Source organism: Typopeltis vanoorti, chromosome 12, assembly GCF_054136105.1.
Source record: "Typopeltis vanoorti isolate ZY-2024b chromosome 12, IOZ_Tvanoo_1.0, whole genome shotgun sequence".
Classification (NCBI taxonomy): domain Eukaryota; kingdom Metazoa; phylum Arthropoda; class Arachnida; order Uropygi; family Thelyphonidae; genus Typopeltis; species Typopeltis vanoorti.
In genome coordinates this window covers 125,414,719-125,428,230 of record NC_143560.1, presented here as the reverse complement: position 1 = coordinate 125,428,230, position 13,512 = coordinate 125,414,719, and the positions used below count along the sequence as shown (strand labels likewise).

Below are 13,512 nucleotides of genomic sequence, written 5' to 3'. Positions count from 1 at the left end.
AAATAAATAAATAAATCATAGATCATGGTTGCTATTTCAATGTGTTTCAACAAAGTGAGCTATTTCTTGAAGACAGTTGTTGGAAGTTTTTCCACTTGGTTATATTATAAATTAAAGATACCAAGAAATTATGTACTTGGTTTAATCCTTTATCCAAGTGTAAGCAAACAAGTTTGCGCCTGAACTATTTTCAGGACTGGGGCAACTAGTATAAAGAAGCTAATGAATTCACATCACTTGCCTTAGTATCCCATAATGCAAAGCACATCTCCTTGTGGAGATGTGCTTCCCATAATGTATAATGCTATGCATTATGGGAAGGGTCACTACCCAAAGGTGATACTAAGGTTGAAGTAATGCCGAAGTCATATTTTCATATACGAGTAGCCAAAAGGTACCTTATTATTAAAATACTCTGGATTAGAGATAGTTGTTGAAAGTTTCCACTTGGTTATACTATAAATTAAAGGAAGTCCTGAAAATACTTCAGGCGCAAACTTTGTTTACTTACACTTGGATAAAGGATTAAACCAAATACAGGTAACCCTCGTATAACGCAGATATTAGGTTCCGCAGAAATGCCACATTATGTAAATCGCGTTATGCAAGTCTCAGATCACATAGAAAAAGTAGAGTTATGTTCCGAAATCTTTTTTTTTTTTTAAATTATATAAACAACAATGACATATCCAACAAAAAACAAACTATGAAACAAATACATAGTATAAAAATTACACTGTGTACTTAAACTTCATTACACATAATGCATAAATGTTTTAGGCAAAATAAAATAGTGCATATTTTAATCTTTCAGAGCACGAGGATTTGAGAATTAGTTAATAAACACTGGTTTTGTCATGTAATCACCTGATGCATTACTACAAAACAGTAGAGTAATTCTATCTTTGGAAACTTTGAATCCAGGAGCTCATCTTTCATTTTTCGAAATACAGGTGCGTTTTTGCACTTTTTTGCAATATAACCCAGATTCATCTGCACTTGGTCTGCACTATAAATGTTTACAACTTTGAGAGTTTTTTTGTTTAACCCTTTGACATATAAATTATTTTTAAACTCTAAATTTGTTTGTAATTGACGCGAACTTCATAACCTCTGCGATACATCAAAATCACTTTTGGTGCAATAAACAAAAGACGTCACAGACGTCTTTGTATGAAATTCGTTGAAATTGACGCGAACTTCGTAACATCTGCGATACGTCAAAATCAATTTTGGTGGAACAAACAAAAGATGTCTCAGAGACGTCTTTGAATGTTAACGGGTTAATAAGATTTCAATCCATAGGAATCTTCTTTTGAGGTGCAATCTTCTATCGAAATCATTAGAGATTTCTCCATTTTTCCATTAGAATATTGTGTACACGAACAACACGCTTTGCACTTATCGTTGACCCAGCAATAAACACTTTCTCAGATTTTATGTTCATTTTTGTTTGATTGTTCGAATTGTTGATTCATTTAAATTCAAAGTTCCTGAAAAATGCCTGCTTTTTCTCCATTTTTCAACCAATCCAAGATTTTGAATATTTTTCTTTGAGAAATTAATTTTGTTTTCAATGTTGGTTTTTCCCTTTCTTTGCAGTTTGTGGCCATTACTATAAAAATAATTTTTTACATAAAAAAGCAAGCATTACATATTGTATGTAACTCACCAGAAAATAAAGTGCTCAGCTTGAGATGAACACACTTATGATTTTTAATGCACTTTCCAGGCAGAAAAAAGGACAATTTTCAACATTTTATACACTAAACAGTAAACAATTGAAGTACACGCGTGCTAACGGGCATTTCCCCTAATATAAATTCGCTACTTATAATTACACGTGGGATTACAGGCAGACACAAATTTAACGAAAATAAAATTTGATTTTTAAGTTGTGTGGTGAAAAACATATGAAAAGATAAAGGGTTACTACAATTTGTAGACCGTGTTTTTATCGGAACCGTGTTGTATAAGTACCGCATTATACGAGAGTTACCTGTATATAATTTCTTTGTATCTTTAATTTATAGTATAACCAAGTGGAAAAACTTCCAACAATTATCTCTAATCCAGAGTATTTTAATAATAAGGTGCAACACCTTTTGGCTCATCGTAATTGAAAATATGATCTCAGCATTACTTCAACCTTAGAATCACCTTTAGGTCTGGTCCCCAATGATGGGAGCTCAATAAAGTTGAAACTGTCTGTGCAGTGACACTTCCCAAAAAGCATAGCATTATTCATGTCCGTAAGGTTATGTGTTTTGCATTATGGGATACTAAGGAAAGTGATGTGGAGTCATTAGCTTCTATATAAGAGTTGCCCCAGTCCTGAAAATACTTCAGAGGCACAAACTTTGTTTGCTTACACTTGGATAAAGAATTAAATCAAGTATATAATTTCTTGGTATCTTTAATTTGGACTCCCTGGAGGTGTGAAGTAATAATAATAATAATTTCTAGTCCAAGAAATTCCATCAGATATAATGGACTTAATAAAATTCAAGAACATCTAAATACTTCACACAGAAGGCTCAACTATACTAAATTTTAACTAGAAGACCTGAAAGATAGATTCTTTCTTTCAGGTCTGGCAATTTGTAGGGAACTTGCCATGTTGTAAAACCTAACCTATCAAGTCATTAATCACAACAGAAGGATTGCAAACACAAAATTATTAAATTAGAAAACATGTTCAAGAGAAGTAGCTATGATCATCGTCAAGTAAGAAAAGAAATCTACAGTCCTAAGAACAATGTACTACTTCCAAATAACTAGGTATTAATGGTATTCCCTCTCAAGAGAAAAACCAGAACGCTGAAAAAGAAAAAAAAGGTCCCTTTCATCTCTTAAAGACTGTTATTTAATCCATTTCATCAATGTTGGCTTGCGACCATCTATATACTAGTGTTCAAAGTTCCTTTAGCATTCAATGTTATGAACAAATTGGAAGGATAGAAATATTTTAACAATTTTTGTTAATTGAGGCTATTAATTGAGATTATATCCACTTGCTTCACTTGGAATAACAACAGGTCATGCAGACAAAGCCATCAGAACACATTATAGATTTCAAAGAGCAAAAGTTAAATTGATCCAAGAAGCAGGTTGATTTAGGAGACTGTCACGAATCTCTCTCTCTCCCCCCCCCCCTTGAATTTTGATAAAAATCAGTCTTAACAATCTGCTACTCTATGGTAATGAAAGAACTTATGACATCAATTATCATTATTAATAAGCGAGACCTTCAAGGAGTCAGGAACTCATAAAGAGATTTTGGGCTATTTGGGCAATTGCAACTAAATTTTTTAATTCATTGTTATAGAATCTTATAAAAGTTCTGAGAAGGTAGTAGGTAGGTATTCTTATGGCTATTTTCGATGCCCAATATTGAAAGCCACTCTAGTCTCCTTTGACACTTTGTGTATCTCCTGCAGGTCGCCGTGGAAAAGGCGAAGGGGGCAGTCCAACCCAGCGTCCAAAGTGCACCATCCATCCTGGACTTCTTTCTACTCAGCTATGTATTGTCCCACTACTCAGTTCTGAGAAAAATTAAGGAAATAAAAAAAATTGCATTAATGGCAGAATCATATGAAAAATGAAGATAACAAGAAGGAACTTGACAATTTTAGGTATTCAGGAATATGTGAATATCTCAGGCCATAATGGGAAAGAAACAGCTAGTGTTTGATAACAGGACAGGGAAAAAGACCTAGAGGCCAAGATTTATTACTATTTTCTTATTTTATTATTACCATAAGTCACAAGACTTATCGTGGGAGGTCAACACAAAGTCTATCATACTACTCCTTAAACTCATGAACTATTTAGACTTTCACCACCTTTTCAGACAATGCAATCCATGGTCCTACCACTCTCCATGCAAAAAACTTAATTCTTGCCCTACTTCTTTTTGTAACTTCCAGGGATGACCCCTTGTCCTTGCTCAGTGTCAACTTGATAATACCACTCCCCAATAACTTCTATCCACCAGACTCTGCAGTCTGCATTGCCCTTGGTATCCTCATAACCAACATTGTACAGTCCTGATATCATTTTTGTTATCTGTCTCTAAGGTTCCTTCATTACCCTTCAAATTCTAGTGATCAGATCCGACTACAGAAATTCAGATGTGATACAAACAAAACAACTTTATACAATGGGACTACCATACTTATGTCTCATGGTCAATGTTCTTCTCAACATGCAGAAATTCTCTGAGATGTTTTCACAACCTCTGCAACACGTACTCAGAACCTCAAATCTCTATCCATGATCACAGCAAGATCTCTTGGTTAATCCACTTCAAGTATAATTCTACCATGTGAGTGTGAAGTATTCCCATGGAGATGGATCCATCCTTCCATATTTTAGACAGGTCTCTGACTGTTGCTTTAGCCATTCCTAACCTTTTTCTGATGTCTTCTGAACAGCAACTCTTTCCAGGTACTCAAACTTGCTGACTTCCTCAACTCTTTCTCCATTAAGGAGAAAGAGTACACTTGTACAAGTGTACTTTTTTCTCTTGTACAATTGTTTCTCAAGAGCTTCTCTGTTTGTATTTCCTTTGGGAACCATAATCTTTGTCTTGCTAGGATTGAGTTGAAGTCCTCTGTTATTACTGATCTTGTTAACTTTGTCAAGAATTAGTCCTAGTTTTTCCATGTCATTACAAAGGAGTACTGTATCATCAGCAAACCTCATATAACTGATCATTCTACCTCCTATCCTAATTCCTGTCCTGAGCTCATCCAATGCTTCATGCATAATGTCCTCTGTATATATACTAAACAAATTAGGAGAAAGTAAACATTCTTGCCTAACTCCTTTTCCAACTTGAAGCTAGTCAGTCAATCCAACACCTGTTCTTACCATGGCTTCTTGCTCCCAATACAAGTTGGCTATCAACCTGATAGCCAAAACCCATTCTTTTCATTACTTCCCACAGTTTCACATGCTCAACACTGTCAAAAGCTTTAGAGTAGTCTAAGAAACACATTACCAGAGGGAGTCTGAATTCTTTATATTTTTCTATGATCTGTCTAAGGCAAAGAATCTGATCTCTGGTGCCCTTACCTTTCCTAAAACCTGCTTGTTCCTCGGGCATCTCTGTCTCAATCCTATTTAGCATAATCTTCAATAAAATTTTGCTTGCATGAGATATTAAACTAATAATTCTATAATTCTTGCATGCCTTCACATCACCTTTCTTATGTAGTGGTATGAAAACTGCTTCTTCCAGTCTATAGGCCATGATCCTGTCTCCCATAATCAACTTGCCATGTGTCATCCTGTCAAATGCCTTTGAAAAATCCAAAACAATGATAGTTGTTTTGGATTTTACCCTCATCCAATGCTCTTGTTACTCAATTGTAAAAGGTAACCAGATTACTAAAACAAGAGCACCTTTTAATAAACCCATGCTCACCTGCATAAATATTGCCATCATCTTCCCAATTCTGTATTCGAGTTCTTACCAATTTCTCCAAAATCTTAACTACAGAAGAAATACAAACAGGCATACAGCTTGATATCTCATTCTCCCATCATCCTTATGCAATAGCATTATCTTATTCCCCTTTCACTCTCTAGCAACCTGTTCCATTGCAAGACTTTCATTAAACAGCAAGTTAATGGCATACTAAGTTCCAATAACACATTCCCTAAAAACATGTGGTGAAATTCCATCTAGTTCCCCTGCATTACTAACATTTAATGTACTCAGTATTTGGAATACATCCTCTTCATTCACTCCCAACATTATGCGACTGATTATTCTTCTAGAAATAAAGCCTGCTGTACCAAGATGAAACGTTCGAATAAAATGATCATTAAAATAGTTCAACTATGTTATCTACACTGCTATATGGAAATGAGAATCAGGTGACCAATGTAATTCATTCACTATTATTTTTTCTCCTACTTGCCACATAGCAAAAAAATTCCATGGGATTCTCCTTGGATTGCAGCATTAGTTGTCTCTTATATTCTAATTTTTCTCTGCTTACAATACTAGTCACTTTCCTAAACTGAGTCTTATATATCTCACACAATTGTTTTCCACTTCTCTCCTTATATGTCTTCCATATCCTCTATTTTCATCTGTAATTCCTCTTTTCTCTTGTCATCCATCCACCTGATTCATGCACCAAGGATCCATTCTTCCTTCAAATTCTGCCTGCCTTTTAATTCCACATAAATTCCTTCTGTTTTGATACCTCCACATGCTATTCATCCTCCAAGTCAGGACTACATGATCTCTCTCATCAACAGGGTACAAAGTATGACATCTCAGTCACAATCAGATCCGCTGATGCTATGACCAAATTCAAAACTCTCGTGTTCCCTCCACCATATACTGCTTAAGTGGTCCAAGAAAAAATCAAAAATTCAGTTCCCTTATTACAGCATGTTATGTCCTCTGCCCAGTTTATATTGCTATAATTGAAGTTCTCCATAATAAACAACTGGAGCACTACTAATAATATACTAATTTGGAGACAAACTTGAGAGGAAGTTAGTAATAATGTAAATGTATGTTATATATTCATGAGGTCTTACATCCTCTAGATGAAGTTAATTTATTAGGAAACAGATTCTAAGGATTAAGTGTCATGTTCTGAAATCCAGAGCTGTATGAATCTATCCAAGTATTTTTTAATAAAATTCTTTATAATTTTATAAAAATTATAAAGAATAATTTTAATTATTCTTCATGATTATGAAAAAAAATCACTTTGATTTAAATTTTTTTTTTTTTTAATCAGTGGTCTGTGACAGCTATATACTAAGGTACCAGATAGAAAACTAACTGATTAAGATGATATATGCCTACAAACAGTAGCGCACTCAGGATTTAGTCTGGGGAGGGGGAGAGTTGAGTAGATGATTTGAGAATACACATTGCATATGACCTATGACTGAGTATCTGCAGTGATCGCCAATACATGATACCCGTGATCTCCTCTGGCCCGGCTTGGGCAAACAAAGTAGCACTCGGTCAGCACGAGCACTACTTCGTTCGCCTTGCATTCACAGTGGCCGTGATTCCCTGAGTGGTCACATAAGGGTGTTCCCATCTTATGGGACCACTCATTCATAAGTAGTATAGAAATAGAAGACAACACAACAAAAATAAAAAAATTAATTTTAATTAGGAAAAGATTTTTGGAAAATTTTCTAGTGTTTTTTTCCTTTTTCTTTTGGGGGGTAGGCCCTTGGCCCCCTCCTGGATCTGCTACAGCCTACAAATCAAAGCTTGTGAAAGGATTTTCATTTGAATAAATTATTCCTAAGTCCAAATGATTCCTAAGTTTCCTATGCTGATTTCAAAAACATGTTTTTTTTTTGTCACATCAGAATTATTTGGAACTGAGTCATTTCCTTTATTTTCTCAAAAACAGTTATACAAGATTAACACAGTGATCATTCATCATTTTCTAAAATTTATAAAATAATACGAAGGAGATGAAAGAATGTTTATACAAAATGTGAATGGTTATTCAGAAACGTGTATCTTCCTGGATCTTCATCTTTCACCTTACTCCTTGGTGAATGCACCAACATTCATAAGGAAATACATTGCTTGGAAAGAAGTCAACAGCCACCATAGCATGAGGAGCAAACAGTCATGGGGCACCAACCTTAATTATTATTATACGGGCACCTTCATGGAGTTCAAAGACTCATTGAGAGAGACCCAATCTATCCACACCTCTCCTTGAACCCATTAACAGACAAAGCACTCACAACTGACTCTGGCAACCAATTTCACTCATTCACCACTCTCCAAGCAAAAAATCTAGTCCTCATACCCCTACTGACCACACCTTTATTCAACTTCCAGAGATGTCTGATAAACAGGACAGGGAAAAAGACCCAGAGGCCAGGTTATTTCCTATATCATTTATGTACAAATTAAACAATAATGGTCTCAGTACTGAACCTTGTGGCACACCACTAGTTGCCTGTTTTTGCCTCGATTATGCCCCTCCATATACCACATATCTGTCCAGCAGCCACCCTCTTATCCAGTTAACCAGTGTCATGTCCATCTCCATTTGTTCTAATTTGCATAACAGAGTTCCATGTGGTATTTTATTAAATGGCTCTGCAAAATTAACATGTAGCCATTTCCTTTATCCAATTCAGGTGTTACTGTATTATAAAAAGTTAGTAAATAAGTAAGGCATGACTGACCTATCACAAAGCCATACTGACATACAGTATCATATTTTTATCTACTCATCTTGAATTATCTTTTTGACTAATTTTCCTAGTACTTTTATCACCACACCTCAGATACTGATTGGTCTATAATTTGCTACTGCAGTCTTAGAACCCCCTTCCCCTTTTGCAAGGAAATTATTTTGCCCTCTTTCCACTCCCTTGGAACTCTACCACAGCTGAGACTTAATTGCTAAATTAAAGAGCCTAGTTAGAGGCACTAATAAGATGTAGGACCTCCTTTTGCTATGATGCGATGACTACAGCAATTATATGGGGCATACTTTCCACAAGTGTATGATAGCAATCAATGGGAATTTTGGACCATTCTTCCTGTAGGCATGTAATGGGTCCTGGGCTGTTGTGGGTGGACATCCCTTGACCTCACCAAACCTCCAGTTCATTCCGCAGATGTTCAATAGGGTTGAGATCAGGGGTCTGTGCAGACCACTCAAGTGTGGTGATGTCATGTCTACAGACCATGCAGTTAGAGCATGGTTTGTATACATGCTCTAATGACATGGTGCATTATCTTGCTGAAAGAGATAATGGTCAGTTCCATAGCAATGCCACAAAGTAGGAAGCATCGCATTATCCAGAATGTTCAGATACCTCTCGAAATTTAATGTTCATGGCACCATAAATAGAGGTCTGAGCTCTTTTACATCTTTCCTTATTAGTATACAGAGTGATATTCTTCCTGGCCCACAGCCTTACTAACATCAAGGTTACTTAAAATTCTAAATACTTACCACTCTTAAACTGTCAGTTTTCTGTCCTTATTGTTATTCAACACCAATCATAATCCCTTCTCCCTATATACACAGTCTTGCCATAAATACTGTTACAACTTCTGCACACACCTGCGCTGCCTACAGAATTGCACAAGCCAAGTTCCGTTAGTGGAACTGTATGCAACCAACATTTATGTGTTTATCACGAGAGAGAGAGAGATGTCTAGCAGTACAGGTTAACCTGCAGCAGGAAGATTATGAGAATTATGTAGCTTAATAGCACTTCAATGCAACTGCCTGCATTCCAACAAAATTTAGCATAATAAAAACACTCAGGATCAGTAGGATGTTTATGTATTGGACTATTAACTGTTTTAATGATACAGAAGATATATCTGACTGCCAAAGAATAGGTCAACCATGATGCATTAGGACACAACAGCATGCGAGGGCTGCAAAGGCATGCCTCAGCCATAACCCTGGGAGAACGAAGAAGTGATGTCATGAGAGATGAATATTTTGCAGGGAATGATGTCATGTATACTAATGGATGACTTGGGGATGATAGCCTATCACTGTTCAAAATCAAAGGCACTTCTCTGGCAAACAACAGACACAGAGATATCCTCTTCACAGATGAGAAGATTTTCACCACTAGAGAGTTGTTTAACTGTAAAAATGATTGGAAATATGTTACAGATGGTTGCACAGCACATGCCATAGCTCCAGGATTCAGAGAGGTTATCACCCCCATTCCCTCCCGTCAGTGGAACCTGTGGTACAGCCCCTGACAACACTTTGTTTTACAGTAGGCAGTGGACCTTCCAACAGGACTCAGCTCCTGCACACAAGAAGAGAACCACACAATAGTGGTTAGAAGTGAATAGGCCTAACCACATATCACATCTAATTGGCCATCTGGAGGTCTCAATCTGAAACTGGTGGACTTCAAATTTGGTTGGAGCTTGAGAGAGTTGCCTGCACGAAATGACACCTCAACATCGTCAGCCTGAAGGTGGATTTGGAACGAGCAGTGGCAGCATTTCTGTTGGATGTTTGAATGTCACTATTGATGTAGCCTCAGAGACTTCAAATGTTCATGAAGGCAAAAGGGGAACATTTTGAACATAGAGCTACTATATGTACATTATACATGTGGTTTGTATAATGTGCATATATATTTGTATATTTGTGAAAGTTGTCAATGATTCACTGATAGACCAAAGGTTTATGCGCTGTCAAGTTGTAAGACTCATGTTCTTTTTCCAGCAACTAAAGTCAGTCTTTCATACTCACCCTTTGTTCCATTAACAACATAACTAGAATATTCTAGGGATTTGTTTTGCTATTTCAACCAACCTCTTGCATGTGCAAATCTCTCCTTCCCCATTACATGTTTTGTCCATTTTACCCTACTTTAACCTCCTAACCTTAGAAATACAATCTGACACTGCATTAATTCTTTCACTTGGTGGAATGGTAGGAAGGAGCAATGACGGGGGGGGGGCATCCCTGGAAGTTACGAAAGGAAGCTGTGAGCAAGAGGATGTGGAGTGGTTTCTTTGCGTGGAGGCTTATTTCTGGTTGGACATAGCTATTGAACATAACTTGGGTCTTCTTTAGGTTTGTCTTTAGGCCAGCTGTTTTGCTAGCAGTTTGGAGTTTATGGATACGAGTCTGTAATTCATGCGCAGTTGAAGTAAAATAACTATGTCATCTGCAAAGCACAAATGGCTTAAATATCTTCCATTTATCTTCAGACCTTTCCCTTCACAATCAAGAAGTGTGAATATTTCTTCTAGGCACACTGTGAATAAATTTGGAGATATTGTGTCACCCTATCATATACCTCTCTATATTTCCACAGTAGAGATGTTCCCACCGAAATTAATTGCTGCTGTGGCATTGTTGTATGTATGCTGATTTGATGGTCCTGATGTATGGCTCCTCCACTTGTTGGTTTTGTAATGCTTTAAGTATTGCACAAGTTTTAAGTGAATCAAAGGCTTTCTCATCGTCAATAAAATCAAGGCAGAGTGGTAATTGATATTCATTACACCGTTCAATAATCTGCTGTACAACTTGAATATGGTCATTGTAAAAAAGCCCCTTCGAAAGCCTGCCTGTTCTTTTGGTTGTTCTAGGTCTAGTCACACGACGTCTATGAGTTAAGACTTTTGTAAACCACTGATAGGTAGGTAGTTCGTCAAGTCTTCTACCTCACCTTTTTTATGTATCAGAATTAGGGTATCCTTCTTCCATGTTCTTGGTACATACTTTTTCTTCAGGCATAAAGTAAATAGTTTTGCTAAGAGTTTGTGGATTATTTGTCCACCTGTTTTTAGAAGTTCAGCTATAACTCCATCCTCACCTGCAGTTTTCCCATTTTGCAAGCTTTGGCAGCTCCACATAACTTCTTCTGATAGTATCTGTGGTACTTCAGCTGATTTGTAGTTGTCTTCTTCATTTAATTCATCATCCTGATATAATATTGAGTAAAATTCTTCAACTCTTTTTGTTTCCATTTGGACTTTTCCATGTCCATTTCCTATTTTTTTTTCCTTGAAAAAGGAATTCATGATATACAAGTCTTTTTTTTCTGCAAATAATATTAACCTTGCTCCTCTATCATCTCTCATGCCATATCCAAAATTTCCCATTGAGCGTTCATCTGAATGTTGTCTACCAATTCTAGCATTAAAGTCGCTCATTATAATTCTGAAATGATGTTTTCCTTTATTGTAGAGTTGGGATACATTATGATAGAAGGCTTCAATTTCTTCATCAGTATGACCTATTGTTGGTGCATAGACTTGGATGATCTTAAGAGTGTATCTTTTTGAGATCTGCTATTCGATCAGAAATGCTGTCAAATTCTATTATGCTGTTCTTCAATTTTTTGTTGATCATGAATCAAACTCCATCAATTCTTTCCTTATCTTGGCCTCTATAATATAGTATATCTCCATTTTTTAATTGAAGAATTTCTTCACCATTATGCCTAACTTCATGCATCCCAAGTGCCACCTGTGATATGCAGTATAAGATGTAGTCCTTGAATGGGGGCAGGCAGGGTGACGTATCAACAAACACCTATGATGGTGTCATTATTGTAACACAGCACAAAGACACTGACAAGATATGCTAAAAATATACTCTAAAGTATACAAAACCAACTACTTTCTAATACAAAGCTTCCCTGTAAGTTTAGAATATATACTCTACTAATTTATATTGAAAGTTATATTTTTCTGTGACATCACGTTAATGAATCTGACTCACTTTACGGCCTCCCACTTAACACAGAAGGTTTACAGAAAGAAAAAAAAAATCCATACAGGTTGATATTTGAATGCAAGCTATCTCCATCATCCTCCACAAAAATTAGGTATAATTAGAACCTTAAATATACTTAAGAATGATAAAATGAAAAGAACTACAAATCCTATTTAGTTAATTCCTCCAAAATGGCTACTCAAAGAAGTCACTGAAGGAAATGCTATTTTCTGAAAAAAAACTGTCCTGTATTATCTTGTTGAAATTCATTTGAAATCAATTATGAAGGCACTTTCTTTACTATACACTAGCAGCACATCAAGAAAAATATCTCAATTATTAAAATTCATCAACGTCAGAACAGCCTTCAAATCAGTTAAAACCTTGCAATGTTTCCTACTTTGCAACACAGACAACAATCCATTATATAAAAACACCCTGGGATATAACAGATTCCTCATTTCTGTGGAAAGGTATATGTGAATCAAACTGGGAGAAGTTTCGAAATCCATATAAATTATGAAAATCCATGAAAGTAAAAATACTTTCATTACAATTTCAAAGAGGTAATTCACTCACAAGGCACACTAAACAGAAACCAAGGAATTATACTTCATGACATCAGGAGGTCATTAATAGTGTATAACATTCAGGACCTGTTATGCTAGTAATCACATACAAAGTTTGCATTGTTGTTTACAGATTCTGCACTTTACTAATGATTTGTGTGACTAAACTGTGAATCAAATATTTTTCAATTTATAATAATAATGGCTGCTGGAAACTTTTTTTTTGTTTGTATTGAATAGATTCCTGAAGATGTGTCAGCAAATCACACAGCAAAACTGTAGAAGTTTAAATGAATAAAGTGCTACGAGTTGAAACCACTTGATTATTCACAGCTGAAATAAACTAGGAGTTCCATTCACAAACCCATCTGCATAGTCTCTATTCAGATCTTCCCATAAGTTACAGCTGCTCTTCCTCATAGTTCTGAACTTGTCATCATCTGCAGATAATGTTGCACCCTAAAGTTACACAATAATGGTCCCAAAACTTCTCTGTCTTCCCTTTTCATGAGACCACTCTTATTAATACAGAATTTGTTATACTACAGACAACCAATCTCATATTCAACTCCTTCATCTGTTATCTAATCCCACATATTTTAATTTATTTGCCAGTTTGTTACGCAGCAATCTTTCAAAGGCTTTTGCAAAATCTAAACATACCCTTGTCCAATGCAGAGGTTACATTCTTGTAATACATAAGG

The 13,512-nt window shown here is 36.0% G+C and overlaps 1 protein-coding gene across 6 annotated transcripts in view; it reads right to left on the bottom strand.

The window, feature by feature from the left end:
* Positions 1–13,512, bottom strand: part of LOC150101210 (nuclear factor 1 X-type-like) — a 675,427-nt gene that overhangs the window by 234,583 nt on the left and 427,332 nt on the right. The gene's annotated exons all lie outside the window — the stretch shown is intronic.